Source organism: Furipterus horrens, unplaced genomic scaffold, assembly GCF_987537825.1.
Source record: "Furipterus horrens unplaced genomic scaffold, mFurHor1.1.pri manual_scaffold_1, whole genome shotgun sequence".
NCBI classification, from domain to species: Eukaryota; Metazoa; Chordata; class Mammalia; order Chiroptera; family Furipteridae; genus Furipterus; species Furipterus horrens.
The window spans coordinates 76898587-76914548 of NW_028327171.1; positions in this window are offsets into that span (position 1 = coordinate 76898587).

Here is a 15962-nt window from a genome sequence, read left to right on the forward strand (position 1 = left end):
TTTCACAACCAAGTCCATAAAAAAAGACAAAGAAGGACATTTCATAATTCTTAATGGAACAATCCATCAAGAAGATATAACCCTGGTAAACATATATGCACCCAACATAGGAGCACCCAAATACATAAAGAAAATCTTGGAAAACTACAAGAAGAATATCAACAGCAACACACTCATAGTAGGGGATTTTAACATCCCATTTTCAATAATGGACAGATCCTCTAAGCAAAGAAACACCAAGGATATTGAAGCATTGAACAACACTCTAGATCAATTAGACTTAGTTGATATATATAGAACTTTTCACCCCAAAGAAGCAAAATATACATTCTTTTCAAGTGCACATGGAACATTTTCAAAGATAGGCCACGTGGTAGGATACAAAACAAACCTCAACAAATTCAAGAGAATTGAAATTGTATCAAGCATCTTCTTAGATCCCAAATGGCATGAAACTGGAAATCAACCTCAAGGAAAAAACTCAAAAACATTCGAACTCATTGAGAATGAATAACATACTATTAAATAATGAATGGGTTAACAATGACATTAAGGAAGAAATCAAGAAGTTTTTGGAAACAAATAATAATGCACACACAATAGCCCAAAACCTATGGGACACAGTGAAAGCAGTCCTGAGAGGAAAGTTCATAGCAATACAGGCCTACCTAAAAAGGACAGAAGAATCTCAAATAAAAAATCTAGCACTACTGCTACAAGAGCTAGAGGAACAACAACAAACAAATCCCAGAGTGAGTAGAAGAAAGGTAATCATCAAGATTAGAGCAGAATTAAATGACGTAGAGACTAAACAAACAATTCAAAAGATCGATAAACCCAGTGATGTTATTGATTATATTTATAAAAGCTCATTGGAGAACTATCCAAATATTTTAGTTTAGAAAAAACTTGTCTTGTTTTTTATTTTTTATTTCTACTCTTGTTTCTTACTTCCTTTTTACTTATTTTTCTTATAGCAATCCTTTCATTTTTATACTCCAGGCATTTCAAATCATGAATTTCCTCTCTGGGCAGGTAGCCGGCAAACTTAAAGTAAAAATTCTATTCTGCCATATATAATGTATTTTCAGAATAAAACTACATAGAACTTTCCTACTCTTTCTTATTTTCCTTATTTTTATCATATTTTTATTGCAAAATATATACATACAAATATATTTTTAAAAATAATTTATTTATTTATTTAGTTTATTTTTAGAGAGAGGGGAAAGGAGAAAGAGAGGAAGAGAAACATCACTGTGTGGTTGCCTCTCACTTGTGCCCCCAACTGGGGACCTGACATACAACCTAGTAGTTGAACCAGTGACACTTGGCTCGCAGGCCGACATACAAATACATTTTTTAAAAAGATGTCCCAATCATTCGGGAAAGGCAGAATGTAAATTAGAGTCATATACTTAATGCCTATAGATGGAAGGGACGTTAATGAATGAACTACTAGCGATATGAGAAAATGAGGAAAGGCCCCATGAACCCAAGCCTACTTCCATATTCAAATGTATTTAAATTCAAATGACTTCAATTAGAATTCCACTCCAACCAACAAATGGCATCCCTGAGACAAATTCCAACTGGAAGCATATGATACTTTCCTCAAAGTCTGTAATTACAAATAAGCAAGTCACTACAATAAACAAATATATATATATATGGATAGTTAGACAAATAAACAGTTAATTCTATAATATCTTGAAATTTATTTTATTTCTTCTAATTCCTTTGTTTCTTTCTTTTATTTTTTTTCAGATTTAATGTGTTTTATTGATTAAAATATTACATTTGTGCCAATTTCCCTTCCCTCTGCTCCCCTCCACCCGGTGGCCCCCCTCCCTCCAGTTGTCCCCCCCTTTTAGATTATGTCCATTAGTTGTGCATACAGTTCCTCCCAACCTCTCTCCGTCTATTCCATTCCCTCCTACCATGATCCCCAATTCCTATATCATCTCCCTCCCTCTCCCCACTCCCCCTTCCTGTTGACCTCCCCCCAGTATGCTTCCCGTACCCACAGTTCCTTTTCCACTCTCGTTGCCTGTTTAGTTTGCCTTTGTTTCATCTCCTTAGCTTCTGTTTTTTAAACCAGTCCCTTTAACATCTCATATAACAGTGGTTTGGATCTAATGAACTCTTTCAGTTTTATTTTGTCCTGGAAACACTTTCTCTGTCCTTCTATTCTGAATGACAATTTTGCTGGATAGAGTATTCGTGGTTGTAGGTTTTGGATTTTCATTACTTTGAATATTTCTTGCCAGTCCCTTCTTGCCTGCAGGGTCTCCCTTGAGAAGTCAGCTGATAGTCTAATTGGGACCCCTTTGTACATAATTCTTTTCTTCTCTCTTGCTGCTTTTAAGATTCTCTCTTTATCTTTAATTTTTGACATTTTGATTATAATGTGTCTTGGAGTGGTTCTCCCTGGGTCCAGTCTCCTGGGAACTCTCCTTGCTTCCTGGACCTGCAAGTCTATTCCCTTCCCCAAGTCTGGGAAGTTCTCCTTTATTATATTTTCACTCAATTTTTCAAGTTCTAGTTCATCTTCCTCGCTCTCTGGCAAACCAATGATTCTTATGTTGGGCCTTTTATAGCTGTCCCAGAGGTTTCTGATCCTCTCATTGTTGCTTCCCATTTCCTCTCGCTGCATTGGTTGACTGCTTGTTCCTTCTCCATATTCCAGTTTGTTGAAATGAACTCTGGATTTTTTTTTCCTCACCATCTGTCTCGTATGTGGTTTTGTTCCTTTCGTTATGAATGTTTTTCGCTTCTTTCTTATCTTTTTCCTGCTCTTTTGTGAATTCTGTAAGCCACCTGATAACAATGGCCCAGAACTGAGCCTCTGACAGGTTTCTTATCTGTTCATCTGTCAGGTTCTCCATCTGTTGCCTGGTGAGCTGTGCTACCGGGATTTCTATAGTTGCCTGCCTCATTTTGACAGATGCGTTTTGTTTTCTTGGGCCGGCTGTAAGGGGCAGTGCCTGTGTACGCATCACAATTCAGCGACTGGCGCCTGTCTGCGACCTATTTCGCAGCCCTGTGGTGCTTTCTTTGGGGGCGGGGGTCCAAGATGGATTCACACAGTTATTCAGCTAGGAGACCAGGATCCGTCCTCCCGCCCCCCCTGGGCCTCACTGTTCAAGGCGATGCGGCGGCCGCTCTCCCCAGCGCCGGGGTCGCGCACCGCCAGGGGCTTGACCGCAGCCGGGATTCCTCGCCGCCCCGCCGCTCCAGGTGCGACCGCAAACAGCGCTGCCCTCTTTAACTCTTACCTGCCCAAATGGCACCGCTGGTTTATAACTTCATATGTTGGGCTTCCGTGTAGTTTTATTTTCTGGAATTTCTAGTTATCCTTTGTTTTGAAGTAGTTGTATTCCTCTCTAGTTGTAGAGGGAGACCTAGCGTGTCCGTCTAAGCCTCCATCTTGGCCGGAAGTCCTAATTCCTTTGTTTCCATTGCCAACTTACCACTCTAATAAATGGTGCAATAATTATAAATTATGAATAAAATAATCTTCATTGTTCTATCTTTAACCAGTACTAATTTGTCTACTTCATTCTACACAGTGATGCCATCTTAATTTCAGTTCCTTTTATTCTTAGCATCATAAGTACAAAGTACAAACTTGGAATTTTTTCTTTCTCTAGCCATTTTTTTCTGTGATATCATCTATTATATCTTCCTTAGCTCTCTCTTTTGTTTTAAGCCCCACATTCAATCATCACCAAGTCTTTTCTGCTTTTTCTTTGAAATGGATCTAGAATCAGTTCTACTGTCTGTTATCTGGACCACTGAAATAACATTCTAAGTGGTTGCTCTGCTTCCTATTTCCTTACAGTTGTTTTTCTTCAATAGCAACAACTAATGGCTTGAATAATCACTTTTAGGAAGATTTTCTGTTGAAAAGATAAAATTTTACCCTATTCCAAATGCAGAAAATGTAGAAAGGGCATGTAGTAAAAATTAATCTCTCATTGATCTAGCTCCTGTTGTCCTCACCATAGGTATCATTCTTCTTAGAGCTTAAGTACTTTTCAGCACTTATTTTTTAAATTTATTGACATGCATGTCTGAATTTTTGTGCATTTTTGTTTTCACAACATCAAACTTGTTAGTAATGAATCTGTAGAAAGATATTCTTATTACTACACTTTCTTTAAAAAGCTGCTTTATAGTCAATTACATGACTATATCAATGTATATTTAGTATGTTTCCAGATCTGCTATTATAAATAATGTTTTATCTAAAATTTCAATGAACATGGCCAAGCTGGCCTCAATGGTGGTTGTACAAATTTACCCTCAGTAATGGTTGAGAGTGCCTCTTTTCCCAGACACTTGCTAACAGAGTGTATCAAGTTTTTGCATTGTTGTCATATGATGCCTCACAGAGTGTTTTGTACACAGTAGGTGCTCAAGAGTGGTTTTTGGACAAAAATAACAAATACAATAGTTAGTATTTGCTTTATATAGGATAGGCTTCTATTGGATTATTAACTCTAAGTCTCTTCTAGGTACTTCAATAAGTGGAGAGTACACAGGAAGTGGAGATAACAGAGTGTGTGGATTAATGGATATGGAAGTTTATTTTAATTCCAGCTAGTTTGGATAATGGAAATACCCTACATAGACTCAGGTTTATTTGAATTTAAAGAAAGAAAAATCTAGTATATCTTCAATTCATTTTATCTTACCAATAGCATCAATGGAAAGATCATGGATGTGGGGACAGAAATACTTGGTTTTGTTTCTTAGCAAACGAATTTACCAAATAATAACAATTAATATTTGTAAATCTGCTTTAACTGAACTAAGTTCTTTAGAATTTTTACCTTATGTGCCTTTACAATAATTGTATGAGGCAGGTGATATTATTCAATTCATTTTACAGATGTAAAAACTGATTTTCAGAGTAATTAGGCCGCATACCTTGCCACAAATACTAAAATTATATGCATATTTTCTTCCTATTTCTGGAAAGCCAAAACATCCAAACTCTCACAATTCATTCTCTAGCTATTACAGTTGTTGCTTTAAACTTTTTCTCCCATGACACATAATATCTTACAAGATTTCGATTGAATGTCAACCTTATTCGATAGCATATATGCCCAACAATTGCTTAGTTTCCACTTGGTAAATCTAAAGAGGAATGCAGTTATCAGGTTGGATCTACCTTCACATACATTACTTCAACAGGTGGAATAAATTGTGTGTTTTAAATTTCCTGTTTCATAAAAAGGAAAAATGATTTGGCAGGAGAGGCAGATTTATATTTCTTTTGTGTATGTGTGTGTTCACTGGGAGATAATTATATTTTCATCTGATCCTTTTCAATATTACTGTTCTTACTCTATAATATACTATGCTTTTATATTATTTATTTTGTTGTAATTTAATATAAATTGTTACTACGTTTTAGTCTGGGAAGATTCCCAAATCTTCAGATTTCATATCTAGAAAAGGCATTGGCTCAATATGTATCTTACTCATTTTTTCATGCCTTTAAATTTTTCTATTGAAAAGATATAATATTTGAACAAGTAGGAGTTGTAAGAACTAACCGCTTTCACCACTTTTAGAAGTATTTATGGATCTGTTTATTTGGAAAAATATGTCCTTTCATGATAATCTGTTACATGCATAGAAATCACATGAAAGAAAATCATTTATTTTTTGTTCTATAGGTTGTTTAATTTCTTTGTATCATTAGTATGTGAAAGCAATAATTTTGAGGTAGTTAACAAAATCTATGTGAGTATTGTATATAATGGAAACAAGAGTAATACTGGACAAACTGTACTACACAGAGAAAAATTACATTAAAAAAAGAGTTTAGTTTAAAACACAAATTTTCATGAATATGCCTCTCAGTCTTTTAGATTTTTTCATCCACTTGGATTTGGGAGTATGGGATACAATCCTCACTTATAAAAAATGAAAAAATTGCCCATTATTAGTAATATTATAGCTCTAATTAAAACAATTTCTGAAAAGCTGTTTGTTCTAGTTTAAATCATACTCTTTCCCCTGATCCTTATTATTATTATTCTAGTATAATTAGTTTCTAAAAATCCAGTGCCATTTTGATGAAAAATAAAAAATGAAGAATTTTCATAAAGTCAGGTTTCAACCTGAGATATCTGCATGAAAGATGGGAGAAACCAATGCTCTTCCATGTTCTGATCCCCTCCAGAATGGAGGAAACCTCAGTCTAAGGTGGTTTTTGTCACTTGTCATCCCCAAAGGGTAGCTCTGCCTGCTGTGGCACTCCCCACTTAGCTTTATGCTAGCTACTGCAATAACAAGAAGTCACTGATATTTTGGCAAGCCCATAAGAGACTTTTTATAAATATTTATAAGACAATGGGAACAAATGTTTTATAAAATTGTATATCATTATGCAATTTTATTTATTTATTTTTCATTATGCAATTTTAAGTCATTATGCAAAATTATTATAGTGCCTGACATTCTGTAAGACTTTCAGAATCTGTAGGCATTAAAATAGCAAGATTTACTTTCTTCAGTATTTGTAAACTCATCTGTGGTAAATTAATCTTGTGTTGTGGACATAGTCAAGGTCATTCTTCCACAGACATAAGAACAGCCTCATGTTCTCATTGTATTTGCTTTTATGAATACTAATGTTATCATCCTGCATTTTTAGAGAAACCCTATACTTATTTTTTCATAGAATAGGAAGGATACTTCTATAAATTCAGAATATCTGGTTATCTCTTACATATTGATTTTTTCTAAGTTAGCCCATGTAGAAACAGTCTAAGTGCATTTTAAAATAGGGCCATATGAATAAAAAACAGAATGTTTACATAGTAAAAATAATATTAAAAAGCAAAGCTAAATAAAAGTAAAAATATATTTTAATATCTCCCAAAGGATCCTTCAATCCTTGCAAAAATGCATTAAAATTAATTATCTAACAAACATAGCTGCATTGAGGAATTTCTGACTGAATGTCTTCTTTATTTTTTGTTTTTTAAATAAAAATGTGCCCTGACTGGCCTGGCTCATTTGGTTGACTGTTGTCCGGCTGAGAGAAAGATCACCAGTTTGATTCCTGGTCAGGGAACATGCCTGGGTTGTGGCTGGTTCCCCATTGAGGCGCCTGTGAGAAGCAAATTATCAATGTTTCTCTCACACACAGATGTTTCTCTTTCTTTCTTTCTCCCTCCCTTCCCCTTTCTTTAAAAATAAACAAAATAAAATAACAATAAATAAATAAATAAATAAATAAATAAATAAATAAATACTTTCAGGCCAGATTAAATTTTGTGATGTTTTGGCTGGTAGAATTTTGTGGGGTAGGAGTATTTAGTGAGTAAGAATACAGAATATCTCTTTTGCAAATTTCCAAAACCAGATAACTATATGAATGCCTTGCAAGGACCCTCCCAATCTTGGAAAAGTTTCAGCACTGTGTGAGGCTATGTTTCAGCATGATTAGCATCAGAATAAATTGGCCTCTTCGGGTTGTTTGAGAGAAGATCCTTAGATCATTAGAAAAGGAAGCACTTGTTCTATTTAACCACTAGAAATTATACCAACCTGCATACCTGCTGACAAAGGGTATTCAAGACCCATTTCCCTAGATCTGTCAATCTACTTACAGGTACAACTTTAAACTTTAACTATTTGATAATGGAAAATAAATATCTCATTACTTAACTGGTACCATATTGGAACTTAGCTGGTCTCTGCTGGTAGAAGTTAGCCAATGAGCATTGGTGTCAGGCAGGTCAGTTTTGGCAAGGGGAAGTCCACGTTATTGAGCCCATGGCCCCATAGCCACTTTTCTTTGTGTGTTCATTGAGGAAGTTTTGGGATGACTGTCAAGCTCTTTTTCAAGTCCATGGAGCTTGTCATTTTTCCACCTGGTTACTAAGAGCCTACTCTACAAGATGCCCTTTGGTAGGCATTTACAACACAGGAACAAATATCTTCATACTTCGTTTTCATTCTGAGAGTTCCAGCCTGTTTTTCCAAGACTTCCTTGTTACCAATATTCTAATCCTATTCTAAGTCTCAGGTCATTCAGCCAGATAGTTAGTGACTGCCAATCAGCCAATGCAGAACTGTACTTCTAACTATTTCTAATCCCAGATGAAATGGGCCACAAAATGTTATCAACAAAATACTTTATGAAAATAGGAATCAGGCTGGGACTGGTAAAAAAAAGAAAGAAAAAGCTTACTGGAGGGTAAGAATCACTGGGTTTCTGATATAATATTGCTGGCAGTTATGATATAGGAGCAAAAAAAGAAAAATAAGCACAACAGAAACAGAAAGAGATTATTCCTACTGCAATAACCCCTTTACATCCTTCTACTGATCACATTAGCATTGCGTCACCTTGAAAAGGAGAAATTTATACAGAGTCCCGTTCAGGTTTCACAAAGCAGAGCATTGAAATGCATATGCAGAATTGAGGAACAATTAATTTATACCTGGGACATATACATAACCTTATTTAATCATTATAATATAATTACATATTTGTCAATATTATATCTTCAAGTCTAGATGACTTTCTATGTTAACAGGAATGATAGTAGTATTCACAACATAAAAATATGAGTTGATTCTGTAAAATCATAACAGCTTGTATATTTTAAGAAATGAGTTAAAACAAAGACAACTAATCAATGGGCAACATAGATCAGTAGCAAATTTACATATGGAATAAAATATTCATTTAGATAAAATTATTAATGCTTCAATATGCAAATGAGAAAAATTTATGACTGGAAAATTCACAATTGGAAATAAAATTGGTAAGAATACATAGCTAAAAATCTTAAACAATCGGAAAGTACAGGATTTTACCTTTGCAACTGGACTAATTAGTCACTCTGTCCCTTTGCTGCCCTATACCTCTACCAAATATCTACAAACTGGAGAGTCTGACCAACAAAAAACACCTCGAGTTCTTACTAGGTTTTGCAAACCAGAGTCTTTTTTGTCAAAAGAGTAAACTTTGAAAGGTGTGCTTTTATTTTTTCTAGCAGGCTCAGAAAGTAGAAGAAATCCAGAAACATTTTGGCATAAGACTAGGATTCACTGGTGCCACTAGAAGGCAATACATCTCGCTAGTTACAGAGAAGCTAAATAAATGCCATACTGATTTTTCAATATGAGACTAGTTGTTATATTTATTTGGATTGATATCTACTTTTATATCCACACAGATATATTTAATTCAATAGGTACAATAATTATAGAGAGAGCCTTGTATGCAGCTCTCAAAGTCAGGAGTATTGTAAAAGAAATCAACCTGACAGAATATTCCACCACTCTCCCTAAAACTTAAAACTTGGAGTGCCAGAATGTCTACTTCCCCATTCTCAGCACACACTCTCATAATTTGAAAGAATTTATATAGCAGGGTCTATTGTTTATTAGCTTCATTCTCCTCTACTGGCTTTCACATAATTAAAATATATTAAGTAGTGGGTCTGAATACATAACTTTAGAGAGTAAGGTGAGAAAAAATACAAAAAGTTGAGAAGCCCCAGAACAGCTGAGATCCCCAAAGGGGTCATGGGGAGTTCAGAATCCTGAGTGCTGGAGGGGAAAGACTGTGCACAGGCTTGCTGGCGAGAGGCTGAAAACAGAGACTCGTGGAAATTAAAAAAATTAAAAAAGAAAGAAAAATTGTGTTTTGTTAGTACATTCCCTCTTCCAGCTCCCCTACAGAATACTAGGGAAATCTCTAGCAAGTGAAACTGCTCTTACAAAGTAAAGCTTTGTTTGGGAGGAGCCAGGACATAAAGAGACAGCCTGAATATGGGTTACATCAAATAAAAAGGCTTTTAATTTTCATCGAGAGAAAAACAATTGCTCCCAAGTCCCACCCAGAGATGCTGAAAAAATACACAGAGTTCATCTGTTTGCAAAAGCTCTAAAATTATGAGTTTGCTGAGGTGTCACCCTGTCTTGGTCTAATCCTTCTCCTTGCCTGTGACCTTGGGGAAAGGAAAAAAATAAGAGAAAGGAGAAGAAAAAAAGAAAGAGGCAGGAAAGAGGAAGAAGGAGAGAAAGAAAGGGAATGAATGAATAAGATCAAAAGTCCAACATTTCAATATGTTGGGGAAAAGTACAAAAAGGGAAAGAATAAATGCCAAAATAATTCATTGTTTATAATGTCAGTATGAGATGTTTATTTTAAAATGTGGATTAACCTTTTAAGTCAGGTGTCACTCCCAATACATATCCATGGGCAGACATGCCTGTTATTAGGAGGATATAGTCCTGATAATTTGCAAAGGTTAGTGTGAAGGTTATGTCTTTGACTGACAGTTGCAGATTGGTTTGTCTACAGTAATACTATCTCTGAGTAAAAGACATCCAGAATCTGTACCTCCCCACTCTGGCTATTCCATTAGTATCACTGGCCTCCCTAGAGTTTTGTCACCTCTTACCTTGTATGTTTATGGATACAAATTCATTTCTACTATTACATTTTTAGTACCATGTGGTCATGTTTTCTTTAGTTGCTTTTTTTTATTGTCTCTTTCTCCTGAAAATTGTCAGAAAGTTTTTGATAATTAAATCAGTAGTAAAAAATGCAGCTGTATATTACTGAATTTGACTAACTAAAAATAAAGAGCATTCAGAATAGAGTCATATAAAACATGTTCTTAACTTCCCATGACCTAATTTTTAAATTAAATTTAAAACCAATTTAAGAATTAACCAGCTACTTTATTAATAATTTGAAATAGTATCTTTACCTTCAAATTATTTAAAAAATCTTTTATCATTAACAATAAGTAATTACCTTTTGAAAAAGAGGCAGTTAATTATTTGACATTAAATTATATACTATTTAGCATAAATAGAAATATCAGCCTATTATGCTCGTCGGTCGTCGTCGGCAGCCGTCCGTCTCGAGAGACGATGGTGTAGCTTCTTCAGAGTCTATCTGCACCGCCAAGAATGGCTGTGCAGTCCGACTCGGGAGTGACATGGTATCTGTCTCCTCCCGTGTTGAATCGACATCTTGCGATGACGCTGAAGCTACAGAGCCTGGGCAGGGTAATATGGAGGGTCTGCTGTTGCCCATGCAGCAGACCCCCCCTCTCTTCGCAGCTGAAGGGTCCAAGGGAAAGACGGAGTCGATACAGCTTGGGTTCAGGTGCGCCGCAGGAGTTGCCGGTGTTGACTACAACGTCAAACCGCCTTAGGGACTCCGGCTCCGGATTTTCTGTCGGGGTTTACTCCCTTAGCCTTTCCCCTGAAGAGGTATGCCGCAAGGCAGCGGAGGTTTTTTGGAGTCAGAGTTTTCCTTCTCTGATGTACCCTGACTGGAAGATCGAACCAGCGACACTTAGCTCGCAGGCCGACGCTCAATCCACTGAGCTAAACCAGCCAGGGCAAGCCTATTATGCTAAATCATACATTATACATATATTCTTTTTTAATTTAGTTTCCCTGGAGAAACTATTATTTTTTACATAAGTTGCTATAATTCTTTGGTGACTTTTACTTGGGGGACAACCTAACCTATACTAAAACAGAAATCTGCTTGATTTCTGTGGACCTGAATGTGGTGCTGTCAATGACTTACAAGTCACTTTACTCATTTTGGTCTTTGAAGCTTTACCTGCAAACTGGTAATAATAGTATATATCTCACAAAGTTATTAAGAAAATTAACTAAGGGTAAAAGACTTAGCATAGTGCTAGGCACATATTAGGTACTAAATGAAATATAATTAAATATGGCATTTATTAAATAATGTGAAAAAATGTTAGTAGTGGACATATCACTTCTATAATCTAGAAATATTTTAGCCCCTGAGAATCTATAGGCTGTGACACTAAATGAGTTATGTACCACTATATTTCAGTTTCCTTGTGAGTAAAGTGAGGGAAAAAATAGCATCTACCTCATAAGGTTGTTAAATGGGAGAAGGAGATATATAACCATAAAATATATAGAGGAGGGTATGACATGCAGTATATAATTATGTAAAGTTTATATAAGGATTATATTTTATATAAGCACATATAATTATACAAACATTTTAAAAGAATTTTTCAAATGAATGGATAAGTTAAATAGGCTAGAGGTTTCACTACTTTTAAAAACATCCATAGCAGAATGAAACTGTTCATCAATGTAAGCTTTTATGTTTGTCATGTCTCGATTAAGAACTACTCCACAAACTACACATCTCAGCTACATATATTTATCATGTAGCAGTTGTAATTTCTACATTCTTGACTAGAACCTCACTACTTAAACCATGATCCTTGAACTAAGAGCACTGACATCATGCAATTTATCAGGCACTGTTCCAGCACAATGAGACAGAATATACATTTCCACAAATTCCCAGGCATTTTGAATATACTACTTTAAAGTATCTGATGTTTGTAAAAAATACAGAAATACAATATCAGAAAATCTCACAACAGAGTGGCATCTACTTTTATTTAGAAAAACATTTCTGTTTAAACAACAGATAAATCATATGCAAGTTAAAATCTCATAAGTAGTTTCTTTTGACTCTAGACATTTTTTTTCAGTTTTTTTCTTGTTTTCTTTTATTAATATAACAAAGTCAGCATATTTTATTATTATTTGGTAGCCAATGTTTTAGGTTTTAAAAAATTATTTTCTGTTGTATTTTGTTTTCCATGAAGAAGCATAGAGAAAATATAAAATAAACTTACTTTCACATTTCTGAAGTATGTATAATTGTAGGAATTGTAAGATTAAAGACCATGGGGAGAAAGAGCTGTCCAAAGGTATGTGAGTGTTCTTTACTACAGAGCTGCTGGAAAGGAAAAAAAAAAGATGGCAATAAGTTAATAGGTTTGACAGCACTCTTGCCAGTTTTGACCTAGAGGTTACTGGTCTTCTGAGTGATGGACTCTACTTGCTAAAGATTTGAAAGGAAGAAGGGTTGATGTTATTTGTCCATGGGAATCACATTATCCACTGGAATGCTTGGACTCTGAGCCTGTCAAAGCCTAGATATGTGGAGTCAGTCTAACACTTGACTATTTAAAAATATATGGCATGATATTATGACAAATACCACCCATGTGTGCACATGTAACATGCATCTCTTTAGTAGCTACTGTAATGCAGTTCCCTCACCTAATGATGTCATGTAACCCTTGTGCAATTTCATGTTGTGCTGCTGAGGATTTGATGAAGACATTTGTACAAGTCTTGCTGATAATCTGACAGCTCCTTTGTATTTGAAGATATCTCAGAAATTTTGGGCTTTTTATTTTTCCTTTTAAGAATTGATTTTAGGGAAAATTTATGTTTTAGAAGAAACTGTGTTATAGTATATTTTGTGTATTTAAAAATGAGCCAGGTCCCTTAGAAAAATTAATTGTTGGTGCTAGATGTTTAGAGCATGGTAACAAGCTTTCAGGTTAAACCTTTCAGAGAAGAAGCTTTCAGTTATAAATTTGAACTTCCCTATAATATAATTTGGCTGTGGGGAAGAGGTCAGAGGGACCGAAGAAAAATAGCAATGGCCACTTAGTGTCATTCTGTATGCCCTTCCCTCTTCACTGAAGAGTTAGTATTTATTCCTCAGTACCTTTTCATTCTTTCATGCCACCTTGTTGCAAATGAGCAAACACAGCCAAGTAGCTACACACATGCACACATTCCCCAAACTATCAGGAAAATTGGGAAAGAGAGCAGAGCTCTCTAAATTATTAGGTAATAATAATGACATATGTCTCATGTATATATATATATGTGTGTGTCTGTACATACTTCTATGGTATACATAATGTTATATTCTAATATAATAAAAATAATCAAAGGTGTTGTACTTTGTTAGGACTGAGAATCTTAACTTCCATATGATGTAACTATGAACATAATTTCAGTTTGCAGAGCTTCAATTTCATTATCTTCATGTGTTTATTATGATAATGAAATTGGATAATGCACAATTAAATGAGATTTTAGACACAGATACATGTGGTAAGTTTGCTTAGGTTATGCTCTTTGATAAAGCACTCCCCAAACTTCTTTAGCACAAATCAGGCCTTCTTTCTTCTCTTCCATTACCTTTTATTTTATTTTATTTATTTTCTTTTTTCCCTCCTCTTCCCTTCCTCTCTTCTTCTTTCTTCTTCTTTCTTCCTTCCTTCTTTCCTTCCTTCCTTTCTTTCTTTCTTTCTTTCTTTCTTTCTTTCTTTCTTTCTTTCTTTCTTTCTTTCTTTTCTTTCTTTCTTTCTTTCTTTCTTTCTTTCTTTCTTTCTTTCTTTCTTTCTTTTTTTCTTTCTCCTATGTTAACAGTGATTCAAAATATCTTTATTCTTGTTAGAGGACAAAAACGGTGTTCATTTTCAGGGTTGATTAACACATACACATGTTTGGTGGACTGGTGTGGGGTTAAGAAATTGGTAAAAAAAACGAAGTAAGTGTTTACATGATATGGAACACTCCCAACCTTAGCATTCACAAGGAATAATTCTCTCATAATGAGCTAGTCTCAGCAAAGAGGCCAGTAGGTCAGAAGGATATAAATAGAAGTTTCAGTTGCAGTTAAAAGGCTCACATTTGGATCTGGTCTGACCCATCCTGTTGTCATTATATGTCATCTGGTTTGACAGGGTCTATGTGTAAACCAGAAATTTCCCAGGCCCAGGACATCTTTTCTTAAGAGACTTCTTTTTACATCTCATGTGCTACAGGGGTCAAGTGCATTAGTGGTCTGTGAGGGCTAATGACAGGGCTTTCCACCCCATTGGATTTGGCAAATATGTAGCTTGAATTACAGTCATGGTTGTGGATTTCCAGGTGTGCAAAATCTCTAGTCAGCAGAATCTTAGCCCAGTAGAGATGACAATATCTTTTCTCATATTAGGACTAGGGATAATTTATAAACATAATAAAGACACTCCTTGTGTATTGCCAACATATCTGTTGAAAGTTGAAAAAACACTTTTCATAGGGCTTGAGTTCCTGCCTGACAAGGAACTTGTGGCATTAGATATAATGGGTACTGTGGCATTAATTGTATGGTCATAAGCTAGTGAGCATTGAGGATATTTATATTTTTTGTATAATGAACCAAACATAATGCCTAGCATTGTACTAGAAAATTTGTTTATCTTCCTTTGTGTTAATATTTTATCTTTCTAATATAATTAAAAATAAAAATCTTTAATTAAAAATTGTAATAAGTGATAATAAATTTAATAACAATAACTTCTAGTATTAAAAATTAACAACTGCTGTGTTATAAATACCAGATGCAACAATGGACAGAGTGCAGTGGTTCTACAAATGTCAAATGCAATTTTTTCTCCTTGCATTGTAATTAGTGAAGTGCTCTTATATACCTTATTTGTTTTAATATTTCCAAAAACCATGATTTAAGTATTACTTAATATATTTTATAGGTGAGAATCATAAATAGGAAAATAGAAAATGATATCTAATACTGTTAAGGAAAAAGATATATAGAGATCCAAGATGGTGGAGGAGTGAGTGGAAACTACATTAACTTCCCAGGACCAGTCATGAACTGCAACTAAATTGTAGAGAAATCATCCAAGCTGGAGAGAAGCCTTATAATCATGCACAGACAGAAGAAACCACTTTAACACGATGTGACTGGTATTAAGTGCAGAGATGTGAGAGGGTTGAGTGGGATGCCATGGGAGGCAGCTGAGGTGCCAGAGGGAAATTTCAGTGGCTGCAAACTTTCCTTTGGAAAGTGTGGGATCCAAACTCTAAGCAGGGCTTTCCAGCCTACACCACCAGAGTCAGAAACAAACCCAGATAACATCCAGCTGTAAAAAGTGGCAGGGTTTCTGTTTCTGTCTGTCAGGGAGAGAGAGCTGGAGGCATAGAGAACCTCTTAAAGGGCCAACACAAACATTTTTGTGTCCACTTACCCTGGGCTCTGGTAAATGGGGGGTAGAATGGACTAGAGATATTTGAGG